The following is a 15,258-nucleotide window of genomic DNA, read 5'->3' as shown; positions in this document are numbered from 1 at the left end:
TCAAAACCAGAGGTCAGGAACTTGAGCAAGCAGGATAGCAGGCAAGGAAGGATTCAAGGCAGGGACAGGACAGAAGCAAGGCTGGGTGCAAGGCAGGACCAGATAGGAATAAGCTAGCGCAGGAGCAGGTACACTAGTGGGCATGAGTGTTGAGAAGCTAGCGAGCTGCTGCTGTTGCTGGCTTAAGAACCAGCCTGCTGGCCTCGGAAGCCAATCAGGTTGTGTGGTTATCCGGCAGCTGTTGCAGGCCAGCTGTACTGACCAGGCTGTCTGGAGACTAGCTCTGCTGCAGGCCCCAGTTCCTGACAGTTTTGTGTGTGTGAAGGTGTGTGTCCCGGCCTCTCTCCTTGGAGCAGGTTCTGTGGTATCTGAGTGCCTGGCTGTAGGTAACCGATTTCTTGGTGTGTTTGGGGTGGTTACTGGATCTGTGAAGGTAGGTGTGGTGATCCATGGGTTTCTTGTGTGTAGTTGTCTGTAGGGTTCCTTTGTTGAAGCTGATTGTGATGTCCAGGAAGTAGATGCTAGTGTGGGAGTGTTCCACAGAGAGTTTAATGGACGGGTGGTGGTTCCTGAAGTTGTGGAAATCTATGAGGGAGTTTGTCATCCGTGCAGAGGATGAAAATATCATCAGTTTATCTCAAGTATATCATTGGTTTTGCGGTGTGTTTGTCCAGACATTCTTCTTCAAGGCAGCCCATGAAGAGGTTGGCATACTGGGGAGCCATCCTAGTACCCATGGCTGTTCCCATGGCTTGGACAAAGTGTTTGTTGTTGAATGTAAAATTATTGTGGGTGAAGATGAAATGGATGACTCTGGCAATGTGTTTGGGGTGCGTGACGGGTTGGATCACAGAAACCCCCTTGGGAATTGCCACCTGATGTGCCAAGACTACTTCTGCCCCTGCTTTCCCTGCCAGCTTGGGACTCCAGCACCCTGTCTTGTTGAGCCAGACACGCCAGTCTGCTCAACACCAACCCAGGGTCTGAACCACGTGCCCCAAAGCTGCAGACTTAACTGAAAGGAGCTTACAGAAGTGTTCCTGTCTTTAACACTCAGATGCCCAACTCCCAATGGGGTCCAAACCCCAAATAAATCCATTTTACCCTGTATAAAGCTTGTACAGGGTAAACTCATAAATTGTTCGCCCTCTATAACACCGATAGAGAGATATGCACAGCTGTTTGCCGCCCCCCCCCCCAGGTATTAATACATACTCTGGGTTAATTAATAAGTAAAAAGTGATTTTATTAAATACAGAAAGTAGGATTTAAGTGGTTCCAAGTAGTAGCAGACAGAACAAAGTGAATTACCAAGCAAAATAAAATAAAACAGGCAAATCTAAGCCTAATACAGTAATAAAACTGAATACAGATAAAATCTCACCCTCAGAGATGTTTCAATAAGTTTCTTTCACAGACTGGATGCCTTCCTAGTCTGGGCACAATCCTTTCCCCTGGTACAGCCAGTGGCGTAGCCAGCTTTTAAGAGGAGGGGGGCAAACCTAAAAAAGGCGCCCCCCCCTTGGCTCCTCCTCCGGGTACTCCCCCCCCCCCCCCCCCCCCCCCGCTCCTCCGGCCACCATGCTGCGCGGCCCCCGCCCCGCTCCTCCAGCCGCGTGCCCGCCGCCCTCCCATGGCTGCCGGCTGCGCTGTGGACGGCCAGCCTGTGCCCCCCCCTTGCTCCTCCGGCCGTGGCTGCAGGCTGCATGCTGCATGCTGCGCACCCCTGCTCCTTCGGCCGCGCGCCCGCTGCCCCCCCATGGCTGTCGGCCGTGCTGCGGGTGGCCAGCCTGCACTCCCCCCTCTCTCCTCCGGCCGTGCTGCGGGTGGCCAGCCTGCACCCCCCCTCGGTCCTCCGGCCGGTGGCCGCCTTTGGAAAGGTGCCGATTTTGGGAAAAGGGGTGAGGGGAAGCGGCTGCTTCCCCTGCACCCGGCTAGCTACGCTACTGGGTACAGCCCTTGTTCCAGATCAGGTGGTAGCTAGGGGATTTCTCATGATGGCTCCCCCACTTTGTTCTGTTCCACCCACTTATATATCTTTTGCATAAGGCGGGAATCCTTTGTCCCTCTCCGGGTTCCCACCCCCTCCTTCTCAATGGAAAAGCACCAGGTTAAAGATGGATTCCAGTTCAGGTGACATGATCACATGTCACTGTAAGACTTCATTACCCACTTACCAGCACACACCTATACAGGAATACTCACAAGTAAAACAGAGCCATCTACAGTCAATTGTCCTGGTTGATGGGAGCGATCAAGATTCCAAACCACCATTAATGGCCCACACTTTGCATAATTACAATTATGAGTTATATTTCATATTTCTAGTTTCAGGTACAAGAATGATACATTTATACAAATAGGACGACCACACTCAGTAGATTATAAACTTTATAATGATACCTTACAAGAGACCTTTTGCATGAAGCATATTTCAGTTACATTATATTCAAATTCATTAGCATATTTTCATAAAATCATATAGAGTGCAATGTCACAGGGTAGATCTAGGAGGGCTGTCCATTGTCTTGTAAATATTAGAGTCAGGCAGCTATGCTGTCACTGTGAGGGATGTTTGTGTATAGAGAAATGACATCCATGATGGCAACGATGGTGTTCTGAGGGAGATTGTTAATGTTGCAGAGTTTATGGAGGAAGTCAGTTGTGTCCTGGAGGAAACTGGCCCTTTGTGTGGTGAGTGGTTTGAGGATGGTTCTTATGAGTTCTGATATTCCTTTAGTAAGAGTGATGTGGCCAGATATGATGGTTCTGCCTGGGTTCCCTTGTTTATGTATCTTGTGAAGTATATAGAAGGTCCTTAGGGTGCATTCATGGGGGGGGGTGAGGTTGTAGAGTTTCTCTTGGAGTTGTTTGGGGAAAGATTTGATGATATCCTCAAATTCCTGGGTAAACTGTGGTGTGGGGTCTTCTTTGAGTTCTTTATACTGTAGAAGTTGGTGTCGGAGAATTGTCGGCTGATCTTGTTAATAGTTGAGGACTATGATGGCACCCCCTTTGTCTGCTGGTTTGATCACTATCTGGTGGTGAGATTTCAGGGACTATATGGCTGTCCTCTCAGTGGTGAAGAGATTGTGGTGGATGTGACGTTTAAGGATTTTCCGGTCAGTTTCTTTCCTGAAGCAATCAATGTAATGATCAAGAGTGTGGTTTCATGCGCTATATGGTATATAGTCAGATTTTTTTTCTTATTATTGTTAGTGGGGACGTGGTAATTGTGAGTGGTGTTATCATTTTTGTGAAAGAATGCTTTGAGGCAGAGTCTGTGGAAGAATACTTAAGAACATAAGAACGGCCATACTGGGTCAGACCAATGGTCCATCCAGTCCAGTATCCTGTCTTCCGACAGTGGCCAATGCCAGGTGCTCCAGAGGGAATGAAAAGAACACGTAATCATCAAATAATCCATCTCCTGTTGCCCATTCCCAGCTTCTGGCAAACAGAGGCTAGGGACACCATCCTGACGCATCCTGGCTAATAGCCGTTGATGGACCTAACCTCCATGAACTTATCTAGTTCTTTTTTGAACCCTGTTAGAGTCTTGGCCTTGACAACATCCTTTGGTTGACTGTGTGTTGTGTGAAGAAATACTTCTTTTTATTTGTTTTAAACCTGCTATTAATTTCATTTGGTGACCCCTAGTTCTTGTGTTATGAGGAGTAAATAACACTTCCTTATTTACTTTCTCCACACCAGTCATGATTTTATAGACCTCTATCATGTCCCCCCTTAGTTGTCTCTTTTCCAAACTAAAAAGTTCTAGTTTTATTAATCGCTCCTTATATGGAAGCTGTTCCATACCCCTAATCATTTTTGTTGCCCTCTTCTGTACCTTTTCCAATTCCAATGTATCTTTTTTGAGATGGGGTGACCACATCTGCACGCCGTATTCAAAATTGATTTATACAGAGGCAATACAATATTTTCTGTCTTATTATCTATCCTTTTCCTAATGATTCCCAACATTCTGTTCGCTTTTTTGACTGCCGCTGCACATTGAGCCGATGTTTTCAGAGAACTATCCACAATGACACCAAAATCTCTTTCTGGAGTGGTAACAGCTCATTTAGATCCCACCATTTTATATGTATAGTTGGGATTATGTTTTCCAATGTGTATTACTTTGCATTTATCCACATTGAATTTCATCTGCCATTTTGTTACCCAGTCACCCAGTTTTGTGAGATCTTTTTGTAACTCTTCGCAGTCTGCTTTGGACTTAACTATCTTGAGTAGTTTTGCATCATCTGCAAATTTTGCCCCCTCACTGTTTACCCCTTTTTCCAGATCATTTATGAATATGTTGAATAGGATTTGGCCCAGTAAAGACCCCTGGGGGACACCACTATTTACCCCTCTCCATTCTGAAAACTGACCATTTATTCCTACCCTTTGTTTCCTATCTTTTAACCAGTTACCAATCCATGAGAGGCCTTTCTCTCTTATCCCATGACTGCTTATCCGTTGAAGAGCCTTTAGTGAGAGACCTTGTCAAAGTCCAAGTATGCTATATCCACTGGATTACCCTTGTGCACATGTTTGTTGATCCTCTCAAAGAATTCTAATAGATCTCTGAGGCATGAGTTCCTTTTACAAAAGCAATGTTGACTCTTCCGCAACAAATCCTGTTCCTCTATGTATCTGATACTATAATTTAACCCGTTTGCCTGGTACTGAAGTCAGGCTTATCAGCCTGTAATTACCAGAATCATCTCTGGAGCCTTTTTAAAAAATTAGTGTCACATTAGCTATCCTCCAGTCATCTGTTACAGTCACTGATTTAAATGATAGGTTACATATCACAGTTAGTAGTCCTGCAATTTCATATTTGAGTTCCTTCAATACTTTTGGGTGCCACCGAGTCCTGGTGACTTATTATTGTTTAATTTATCAATTTGTTCCCAACCTCCTCCACTGACACCTCAATATGGGACAGTTCCTCAGATTTGTCACCTAAAAAGAATGGCTCAGGTGTAAAGATTGATGCAAATAATTCATTCAGCTTCTCCATAAGGACCTTATCTTCATTGAGTGCGCCTTTAGCACCTCGATCATCAAGTGGCCCCTCTGGCTGTTTGGTTGGCTTCCTGCTTCTGATGTACTTTAAAAATGTTGCTGTTAGTTTTTAAGTCTTTGGTTAATTGCTCTTTAGATTCTTTTTTGGCCTGCCTAATTATATTTTTACACCTGAGTTAATGCAATGACTAAACAACGAGTTCTATTTATTAGATCCATTTATAAGGCACCCATCAGTCTGGTATCGGGGTGCACTTTACATAGCATGGATTATGAGCCATTAACAATCCCAAATATAGGGCCATATGGTGGAGTGGTTGTTAATTTTGTTAGATAGTCCTTACTCTGGCAAAGTCTAATTCGACTGGATGACAATGAGAACTAAGTAAAACAAACAAACAAACAAAAAGGAATCCGTTGCTTTATGGAACTCATGCTTTTTAGGACCTTATGAATTAAAATCGTCACCTACATAGTCCCATGGTTTTAAAGAACAAAGACAGGAAAAAACGTGACTGCATGGAATTCCAGGGCCAACTGCTAGCTGAAAAGCTGGTACAAACAGGTGTGTCTTGTAAGGTACTTTAAGGACCTGGATCCAGCAAAGAGCTTAAGAATGTGAGTTGTTCTTTTGACGTCAGTGGAACCACTTGCAGGCTTAAACTGAAGCATGTGCTTTGCTGGATCTGGGCCTTATTGTGCCCAGGTTTTGTCTTAGGCATACAGCCAGCAGGAGTAGATCCCAGAGGTGGGAGCTGGCCATGGAGCTCTTCCTGAAGCACCAGCTTCCATGAGCTTTTCATTTGGGACAGGGTGATGGAGTACACCCAGTGACTGTAATTGTGGTGGTGGCAGAGGAGAGGAGAAGAGGGAGGGCTAAACTCAGAAGTGATGTACAGGGTGGTGGGAATTACATATTGGGAAGTGTGTAGTTGTAGCCCTGTCAGTCCCAGGATATTAGAAACATAAGGTAGATGAGGTAATATATTTTATTGGACCAACTTCTGTTGGTGAGAGAGACAAGCTTTCAAGCCACACAGAGCTCTCCTCCAGGACTGGGAAAAGCACTCAGAGCTGAAGAAGTGCTCTTTGTGGCTCAAAAGCTTGTCTCTCTCACCAACAGAAGTTGGTCCAGTAAAAGAGATGACCTCACCCACTCTGGTTCTCTAGTATTGGGAGGAGGGTACATGAGAGTCCAAAGGAGTCTGAACTGGAATAATTTACAGAGGAAGGAAGTCTAAGGATGTGTGGAGTAAAGCAGAGGCCTACTTCACCATATGCCTGTTTGTACCCTCCTGCTAATGCTTGTCCTGCTACAGCTCTCGCTTCTCTCCCCGTAGTGGGTGAGGTACACCTGTGAGACCAAGACTGAGTTGGCCAAATTATAAAACCAGCTATGGTGTGAGAGGGAGTAAATTATACATTGGGAAGTGGGTGTGAGTCTCCGCAAGTCTAGGTTAGTTTAAATTTACATGTTGAAAGGGCTGGGAAAAGGTGTGAATTAGACATAGTCTCTCCCGACCTAAACTCCCTTCTGAATATGACCCACTTTTCTAAAACTCGGGCTTAAGTCATTTCAGCCATTCTAGTTGGTGGCCAACATTTTGAACTTTACCTGGAAATGGATTTGCAGTGAGGGCAGGGTATGATCCACTGGGGAAATATGCTTCCTCCATCTGCCTCACTCGGAAGGCAAGTATTGTAACTACATTCTGCACTAGCCAAAGCTTTCAAAGGGCAATCAAGGCTAGTCCTAGGCAGGGGGTCTTGCACTAGCAAGTCTCCAGCAATGTGATGTTCCTATTTTTATCAAGTTTCATAAACTTCATGGGACAATATTTTTAAATATAGTTCCCTAAAGTTAGGCTCTTATGTCCTTATTTAGACAGGTGCTGGGTGCACAGGTTACTTAGGGCAGGTCTTCACTATGGGGGGGGGTTGATTTAAGATACGCAAATTCAGCTATGCGAATAGCGTAGCTGAATTCGACCTATCGGAGCCGACTTACCCTGCTGTGAGGACGGCGGCAAAATCGACCTCCGCGGCTTCCCATCGACGGCGCTTACTCCCACCTCCGCTGGTGGAGTAAGAGCGTCGATTTGGGGATAGATTGTCGCGTCCCGACGAGACGCGATAATTCGATCCCCAAGAGATCGATTTCTACCCGCCGATTCAGGCGGGTAGTGTAGACCTAGCCTTAGATACCTAAATGAGGACTTAGAAGTAGACCCAGTCAAAATGGTTTATTCAAAGATTTTTTTTTTCCTACTAAGATGGTATTTTTTTGTTTTGTTTTGCTGACGATTTGGGGTTTAAAAATATGTGCATATCATGAAAAGCTAAAAACTTTCTACTTTTCTAAATAAAGGTTCTTCATTTTTTTTCAATTTAGGATTTTTTCCCCTTCTTCTCCAGCCCTTCTTACCTTTTGCCCTTTTCCATTTTACCATTGGAAAAACACCCCAAGTGTTAGTTTATATTTTTTCATTAAACAAATAGAAGTTCTACTTTTTTCTTGGCACCTAATGTCAACAACAACAAAATTTATCGGTGGGGGAGGAGGTTTTTCCTGAAATACACATACCATTTTTGACAAGCTCTGCTTAGGAGACCTAACTGAATAGTTCTTGTTTTTCCACAAACATGACTGCCAATCTATTCTGTCACAATGGGGGCTCCCTCTAGAGGTGAAAATGCTACTCTACATGTGTTACTCAAATGTGACAAAAAGGTATCCTGCTGACTCCTGCACAAAGCATGGAATTAGACAGGGATTATAATCCCAAACAGCAAAAGCAATTGTCTCCCTGCAGCTCAGCCTCCCGGGAAATGGGGCTGAACAACAGAGGAAGCTGGCATGATGATGACTGATTTATTTAGCTATTGAGTTGGAGGTTTATAATATACTCAACGTTCAGTATAAAGCTGTAGGAAATAACCAAGTTGTGGTTTTACAGAGACTTGATGCACACTGTACCCTAAGAAAGACAGTAACACACAAAAGGCATCATTTCTTTATTTGTGTCTTAAGTTCATTCAGTATTTGGGAAAATACTTGAATATGTGCTTGAAGTTAAGTACATGCTTCAGTGTCATTGAAGTCAATGGAACATACACATATGTTTAAAGTTAAGCATGTGTTAAGGTGCTTCTCTCAGATGAGATGCTGTACCGAATCAGGGCCTTACTCAGTTACCTGTGTTTATATAGGTCTTTCACTTAGCAAGAGGGGAGAGAAAAATAGTCACAAAACCCAGGGAAATATGATTTAGGTCCCAGAGTTAGCAGATTCAGTGTGGTATCTGAAACTACTTATTCATTATTTTTGTCATTGACATGATTTCAAGTTGACGGTGGTCCTTTAAAACTGCAAATATACACCCAGTGTTTACCTTAGTTTACAGCTTTTTTTTATGGAAAGAATTGTTGGAGAAAAACACAGTTCTCACTCTTTTGGTTGGGTGCAGCAAAGTCCAATACTTTATTATCTCTAGCAATTGCGTGGAGGGAGAGTGTGCACTAGGACACAGGGTTTCCCCCTCCTAGGCAGGTCTCTCAAAAGATAAACAATTACAGCAAGCATTTATACCTTTTGTTACATACAATAATGAGCAACAGCTGCATTTTGTTTATACATAATCCATCCTGATCTTATTTTTCTCACTTATTTAGACTCTAGTCTACATTCCATATTATCTACACAAGGTCGCAACAACTTCTCACACAGTTCTTTCCCACTTGCCTCACACAATCCTCGCTTCTACAAGTCTCGCGTTATTAGGGTTACAGTTAGCCTGACTCTTGCTAAAAAGAAGAGACTGTTTGCATCGACATCCCCTTCCAATCCCTGTCAGGCCTTGCTCTACTTCCACACACACCCCTTTTGTACGTCTAGTACAACAAACATCCTGATGACATCCATACCAGCTGCTTTTTCATTTTCCCCTTGGTTTATCAGGGTGCCAGATGTAATAAACATTCCCCTGCATATAAGAGAGCCTGGAAAAAAGGTACCAAGAAGGATCTTTTTGCAAAAAAGGGCAAAAGCAGATCATTTGCCTGCAGGTCTAATGGGTGCCCCAAGTGCAGCCTTTGGGCTGTTTACTGGATCAGGGTCCCAAGTCAGTACTGAGAAGAGGAAAGACTAGAAAGAAGCTTTTTGGAACTGACTTGAGGCTCTGTTACAGACAAACTAGATACAGGAGCTCCTGCCAACGTATGGCTAGAAAAGATGCACAAGAAACCCAGGTATAAGTTTCGGAGTAGCAGCTATGTTAGTCTGTATCCGCAAAAAAAGAACAGGAGTACTTGTGGCACCTTAGAGACTAACACATTTATTTGAGCATAAGCTTCGAAGAAGTGGGCTGTGGCCCACGAAAGCTTATGCTCAAATAAATTTGTTAGTCTCTAACGTGCCACAAGTCCTCCTGTTCTTTTTCCAGGTATAAGTGAAGACAGAAAAAGTAAATAAGCTAAATGGCATGAAGAACAATTACCAAGAAATTGGGATTTCAGATCTGGAGTGTATGATTGAAATGGAATCTTATCTTGGTCACACAGCTGTAAATCCAGAGTCATTCCACTGACTTAAAGAAAATTAAATCAGTGGAATGTCTCTGGATTAACACTGGTATAACTGAGATCAGAATTTGGCCCTCATAAAAGCCTTAAGCGCTCCATAGTTGATATCCCAAGAGGCAGTTGTTTAAAACGTGCAATCCATTAGGGGGGAAAGAATCAAAACAAAACACCGTGCATGTGTGAATTATGATTTTTCAAACCCTCTTAACAAGACCACATCAAAATGAATCTTCCCAGGGAGACTGAAAACCACTCTTCTCTGGAGGGCTATTTCCCTCCAAACTTCAGCTTCTCACCTCCACCTGCTCTGGGGCTTCGGCTGTTCAAAAAACAAAACGCAAAATGTTGTTATAATGGGGAAAGTGCAGTTAAAACAAAACACCCCCCCCTCTCCTTGTTCTCCTTGTCTGACCCATTTCTCTCAGAATTTGTGAAAACATTCATTGGCCCAGAAAATTTCATCTGCAGGGTGAAAGTGTTAGAAAGTTAGTTATGAACAACTGAAAACAGGGAGTAGGAATGGAAACACTTAGGTGACCTTAACTGTGGCTGCCGCTATTACTACTGCTGTCATGAAGCTATAATGCAGCAAAGCGTCTGTCAAATCGGTTGCATTAGGGATAAACATCGTGGTTGTTTAAATCCTGAAGTAAAATTCCCTCTTCAGGAACTAACATACTTGATTAGTTATTTGTCCTCAATGGCTGACACATCAAGGAACCATCCAGATGAACTCTTTACAGCAGTGTACAATCGGATTATGGCTGCCTGCCTCGTTTCTTTGGGAGTCCCTTCCGTTTGATTTCTGATGTGCTTGTGATCTCCTTTGTGCATAGACTGAGTGAGGAATACTCTTTCCTGCCCTTTCAGTTAGGAGAGATGCAGGCCCCTGACAGACCATCCTACACTAGTTGTGTTTATTTGAGTTCTGTTGAGGATGTTCTCTATTCCTGGGCTGCCTGAAGCCCACAAATTGTTGCCGTCACCCTCTTTCCCTCCATTTTGTTTGCTTAAGGCAAATGATGTTACTGTGGAGTCATTACTGGCTGGCATTACCAGTGTCTCAATTAGTAAAGGGGGTGTATCTGCTTCCAGAAAGCATGCAGAGGTCCCTCCTCGCTCAGGGATCCATCCGCTGATGCCAAAATGCTTTTCCATTACCAGCCAGCCTCCATCTTCTCAAAGAGAAAGAGACTGAGAAGGCCACCAACTCTATCCTGGCTTAAGACGTTGCTTTGGAGTGGAGACCTCACTTGTCAGACTTCAAACGATCTACTCCTGGCTACAGCTTTTGAGCAGTTCCACGCTGAGACCTCTCAGCAGGTTTTGATACATCAGCCATGGTATGATGCCTGGGCAAATAAGAGGCATTGCTGAGATGTCTGGAGCTGCTCTCTAAGATGGAAGCCAATCAATGGGGTTGGCCAACCATGTGTCAGCAATAAGATATTTAAAATGTGATGTCCCTGAAGAACAGGTTTCCGTAGACATGAAACCTCTTGAGGCATGTCTACACAGCCGTTGGGAAGCATGCTCCCAGTTACAGCATAGACACGCCCTTGGGGAAATCATTTCTAAACAGAGGGTAGATTGTCATCAGTATGACAATGATGCCCAGCTACACTGTAGATCTCTGCCCCGTCCATAGCCCATGGTGACTGCACAACATCAGCACATATCCTTCTCATGATGGGAGCCTTTATTCCCATCTCTTCTGATCCCTTTCTCTCCCGCTTATAAATTGGATCCATTTGTTTGTATGTGTTTGTAAAATATCACCCTCTTAAACTTGTTTTTATTAAATTATGTTACATGGGTATATTCTCTTGTATAGTGCACAGGGAAATGGAAGCTATTATGTGTAATATTTGTTATGAGTAATTATTAATATTTTAGTATTAGTTTCCATTTAAAAGCTATAAAGAAAGCAATTGAACCAAATGACTAGTTACATTTTATAGTGATAGTAGGAAAAAAGTCCCAAAACAAGCTCTAGAGTGAAAGGAACCAATAGGGTATAAAAGAAGAGCACTTTCCGAACCCGAATGTGGAAGAAATATATCTGGCACTGATTGGAGATATAGGAGCCAATGTTTGGAAATCAACAGGACTTGTGCTCCTGAGTCATTTGGGGGCTTTTGAAAATCTCACCCACATAGTTCAGTGGGTTTTGGCAAACACCCCAAAGTTCCTAGCCTTTTTCCACATCCTTTAGTAGATCTTGCTTCCTTAGGAATTTCCTTTAACATCTCTGGAGTGTTCCATGAGGAATTAACAGAGTTATTAGAAAGAAGAACTAGTACTGACGTCTTGATGTAATTCTTAAAGGAGGAAACTTTGTGATAACATTCAGTGTGAGGGGAAAATGCCCTTTCACATTCAAGTGTGGAGTTACACAAACGAGAGACAGAAATCTAGTACTGGGTTTACTTGCTTACATTGATTGCTCAGGTTTGAAATGTTCAGTATCATAACCGGGAAAGGAACTAGGACATCCTAGTTATGTCTGGCTGGATCACCTGACCTCTTTTACTCTGAAAACAAAGACTTTTGCCTGATGGTTGACTCATATTCGGGCTAGTTTGACTCTTCTGTAAGATGCAAAACAATGATTCATCTCCTATCATCGAATCTGTCTATATTGGCAAGACACGGATTTCCTGATTGATGTTTTCAGATAGTGCTCCAGAATGGGGTGTGCGTGGGACTTGTGGAGGGTGGAGCTGAGCATGTTATGAGTCCAAACTCCCCAAAGTCAAATGAGTTGTTCAAGCTGTCAGAAACAGAGGCAAGAAAACAAAGGATAATGAGGAGGCTCCATATCTGGCTGTATCGACATGTAGAAGTGCTCTGAAAGGATGATGAGGCTTTCCCAGTACAGTTAGCAGTGATTCGGCCAGCTGGGAGCGGATGGCTTGCAAACAGATGCACAAAAGCTGAGAGAAAATATCTATACATCTATAGTTCTCTATAGTTATAGACATATGCACTGAGGCGGGTGGGGATGTGTGTAAAGTCTTTGAACCCGATCCTCATCTGGCGTGAATCAGCACAGTTTCTTTGTCTTCAGTGGAGCTGTATTGATTTACACCAGATGAAGATCTGGACCTAACGTCTGCAGCAAGGCTCCCAGGCGTCTGTGCATCACATCACTGCTGAATTCTGCATCAACCTCAGACCGACTGAGGATGGCAGGGGTTTATGGAATCTGATATGAAAGCAAGTAATGCAATCCGTGCAATTTTCCCTGCACCATTTATTGTATTGGGGAGGAGAGTTAGCTCAGTGGTTTGAGCACTGGCCTGCTAAACCCAGGGTTGTGAGTTCAATCCTTGAGGGGGCCATTCAGGGATCTGGGGTAGTAAAAAAAACCAACAAAAAAAAAACTCTCAGTGAAGGCAGGGGACTGGACTTGATGACCTTTCAAGGTCCCTTCCAGTTCTATGAGATAGGTATCTCTCTATATGTATATTTATATCCAATTTGATATATTCTATGCTGACCCTGGGTTTTCAGTTTACAGCGGATGGCAGATTTTGCTAACAACGGTGCATAAATTCATGGTAGAAGGGGTCTAGGTGGGAACCAGGAGGTCTGGATAGTTACACAGGAGATAGTCGTGGCATTGGAGGCACTCGGAAGGAGTGGGGATGATTTAGGATTTGGACAGCCCGGAGGAGATTGAGGGCTCTGGCAGCAGGGAGGGGATGTTTTTCTCTTTTCTCATTGGCAGGGGAAGAGATGATTTGACATTCTGTGGAGGTATTAAATTCCTAGCTGCCTACCCCAGCAACACTTGACAACATCCAGCCAACCCACTGCTATTAGTCACTGTATTATTTGTGTTGCGTAGACACCAAGAGATTGCACCCAACACTGAAGCTCCATGGTGCAGGGCACTGTACAAACACTGAGTAAGAGAGGCCCTGCCCTAGAGCGCTTACAAAGCGCCATTACATCCAACAAAGCTGGCTCAACACCTCAGTTGCATGTTTCGTTGCTGATCCTGTTAGCAGAAACAGTTAACACATGAAAGGTTTTCTTTCCAACCATAAGGGCAAGAAACATATTTAGTCAAAAGTGAACGTTTAGTTTATAGGGCCCAATTCTGCCACAGTGGGATGGCTGTGTGGGGGAAAAAAATCTCTGGCTGCGGAATTGCAGGAAATGCAGCACCTTTTATATGCAAATCCATCCTCCATCTAAACTGTGGTGATAACCAGGTGAGGACCTGCAGAGCTATGTGGTAAAGTGCATTTAGCATATACCTTCAATTGCCTGACCTGGGCACTCATCCATCTCCCACAGAACCACTTCTAACATTCCGACCCCGAGCAACTTCAAACAGCTCCCACTCAAAAAATAAAACAAGTAAAAAACCTGCCAAAAAGTGTTTTTCGTCTTTCCCCCAAATGTGCAGTTTTCATCTCAAAATTATGTTGGCTGAGTACAGGAAATATTCAGGCCTGCACCAGTGTCAGATTTAGTGTCTGATGGCTCATGGCAATTCAGCTAGGAACAGGACCTTTATATCCCTGAGTAGGAAAGTTCCCCAGCTTTTCCGTGGGGCGCACAGCACTTGTTTCTAGGTCTGAAAGGTTCCAAGGTATCAGCCCTTTAAATGTTCTTTTTTTTCGTTGTTCTTTTTCTCTCCCTTGGTGGGCTGTACAGTTAGACATGGCGTTCCAAGCCAGCCTTGAAAGGCGAAAAGATATGAAAAATCTTGAATAATACACAGTTTTAAAACTCTGTGACGCATTTGTAAAGCAGTTTTTCTGTAATACATGGGGTGAATACATAGTGGTATGAAGGCTTTATTGGTACTCACTTGTGTGATGACCTGTATAGGTGAATTGAGATGCTGGATTTATGGCTTATATTTATGGATTTATGGCTTATACAACCATCTATATCCCACTATCAACCTCCCCATTCCTTTCCCTCCATATGACGTGAGGGGTAGTAACAGGCCACTTCACCTAAATGGGCCCTTGAAATATGTGTTAACTGCTTATGCTAAACAACCTGTTCCACCTTGCATTTTGCTGTGATGCTGGGCATACCTTTCCCAGACCTGAAGGAGGGCTCTGTGTGGCTCGAAAGCTTGTCTCTCTCACCAGCTGAAGTTGGTTCAATAAAAAATATTACCTCACGCACTTTGTGTCCCTGATATCCTGGGACCAACATGGCTACGGCAGCACTGCACAGCTAACCGATGGCTGTGCCACTTCTGAGTAATGCAGCGATCCTGAACTCATGCTGATCAAACTGTGTATCAGGCCACATCGTAAGATGCCCGCTCGCTCTCTCTCGGGCTGGTCCTGCACTACTGCCCCTTTCAATGTAGGATGCAGTGTGTGACAAACAGCAGCAAACATCACATTTTGTGGGATTGTTTCCTTTAGTGTAAATAAACCTCTGATGTAAATAGTGTTTGACAATAAAAATGAAGGGGTAGTAGGTTGGTGTGGAAGGCAGAGACATTGTGTGTGGGGCGGGCGTCTGACTGAAATCAATGGGACTTTGGCCACTGATTTCAGTGGGAGCTGGAGAGGCTGTTGTGTGTGTAATAGAAGGCAGGTCTATTAGCCCTAGAATGCTGAAGGCCTTTTTCCCTCTGAGCTGAGAAGGGGTTACCTCAGG

General features: G+C 43.9%; 1 protein-coding gene across 1 annotated transcript in view; it reads left to right on the top strand.

Moving 5' to 3' along the window:
- Positions 1-15,258, top strand: part of LOC117877810 (transmembrane protease serine 11C-like) — a 61,466-nt gene that overhangs the window by 12,046 nt on the left and 34,162 nt on the right. The window lies entirely within an intron of this gene.

The sequence above is a fragment of the Trachemys scripta genome, chromosome 5 (assembly GCF_013100865.1).
Source record: "Trachemys scripta elegans isolate TJP31775 chromosome 5, CAS_Tse_1.0, whole genome shotgun sequence".
Taxonomy (NCBI): domain Eukaryota; kingdom Metazoa; phylum Chordata; order Testudines; family Emydidae; genus Trachemys; species Trachemys scripta.
This window is presented reverse-complemented; position numbering and strand designations above follow the sequence as displayed.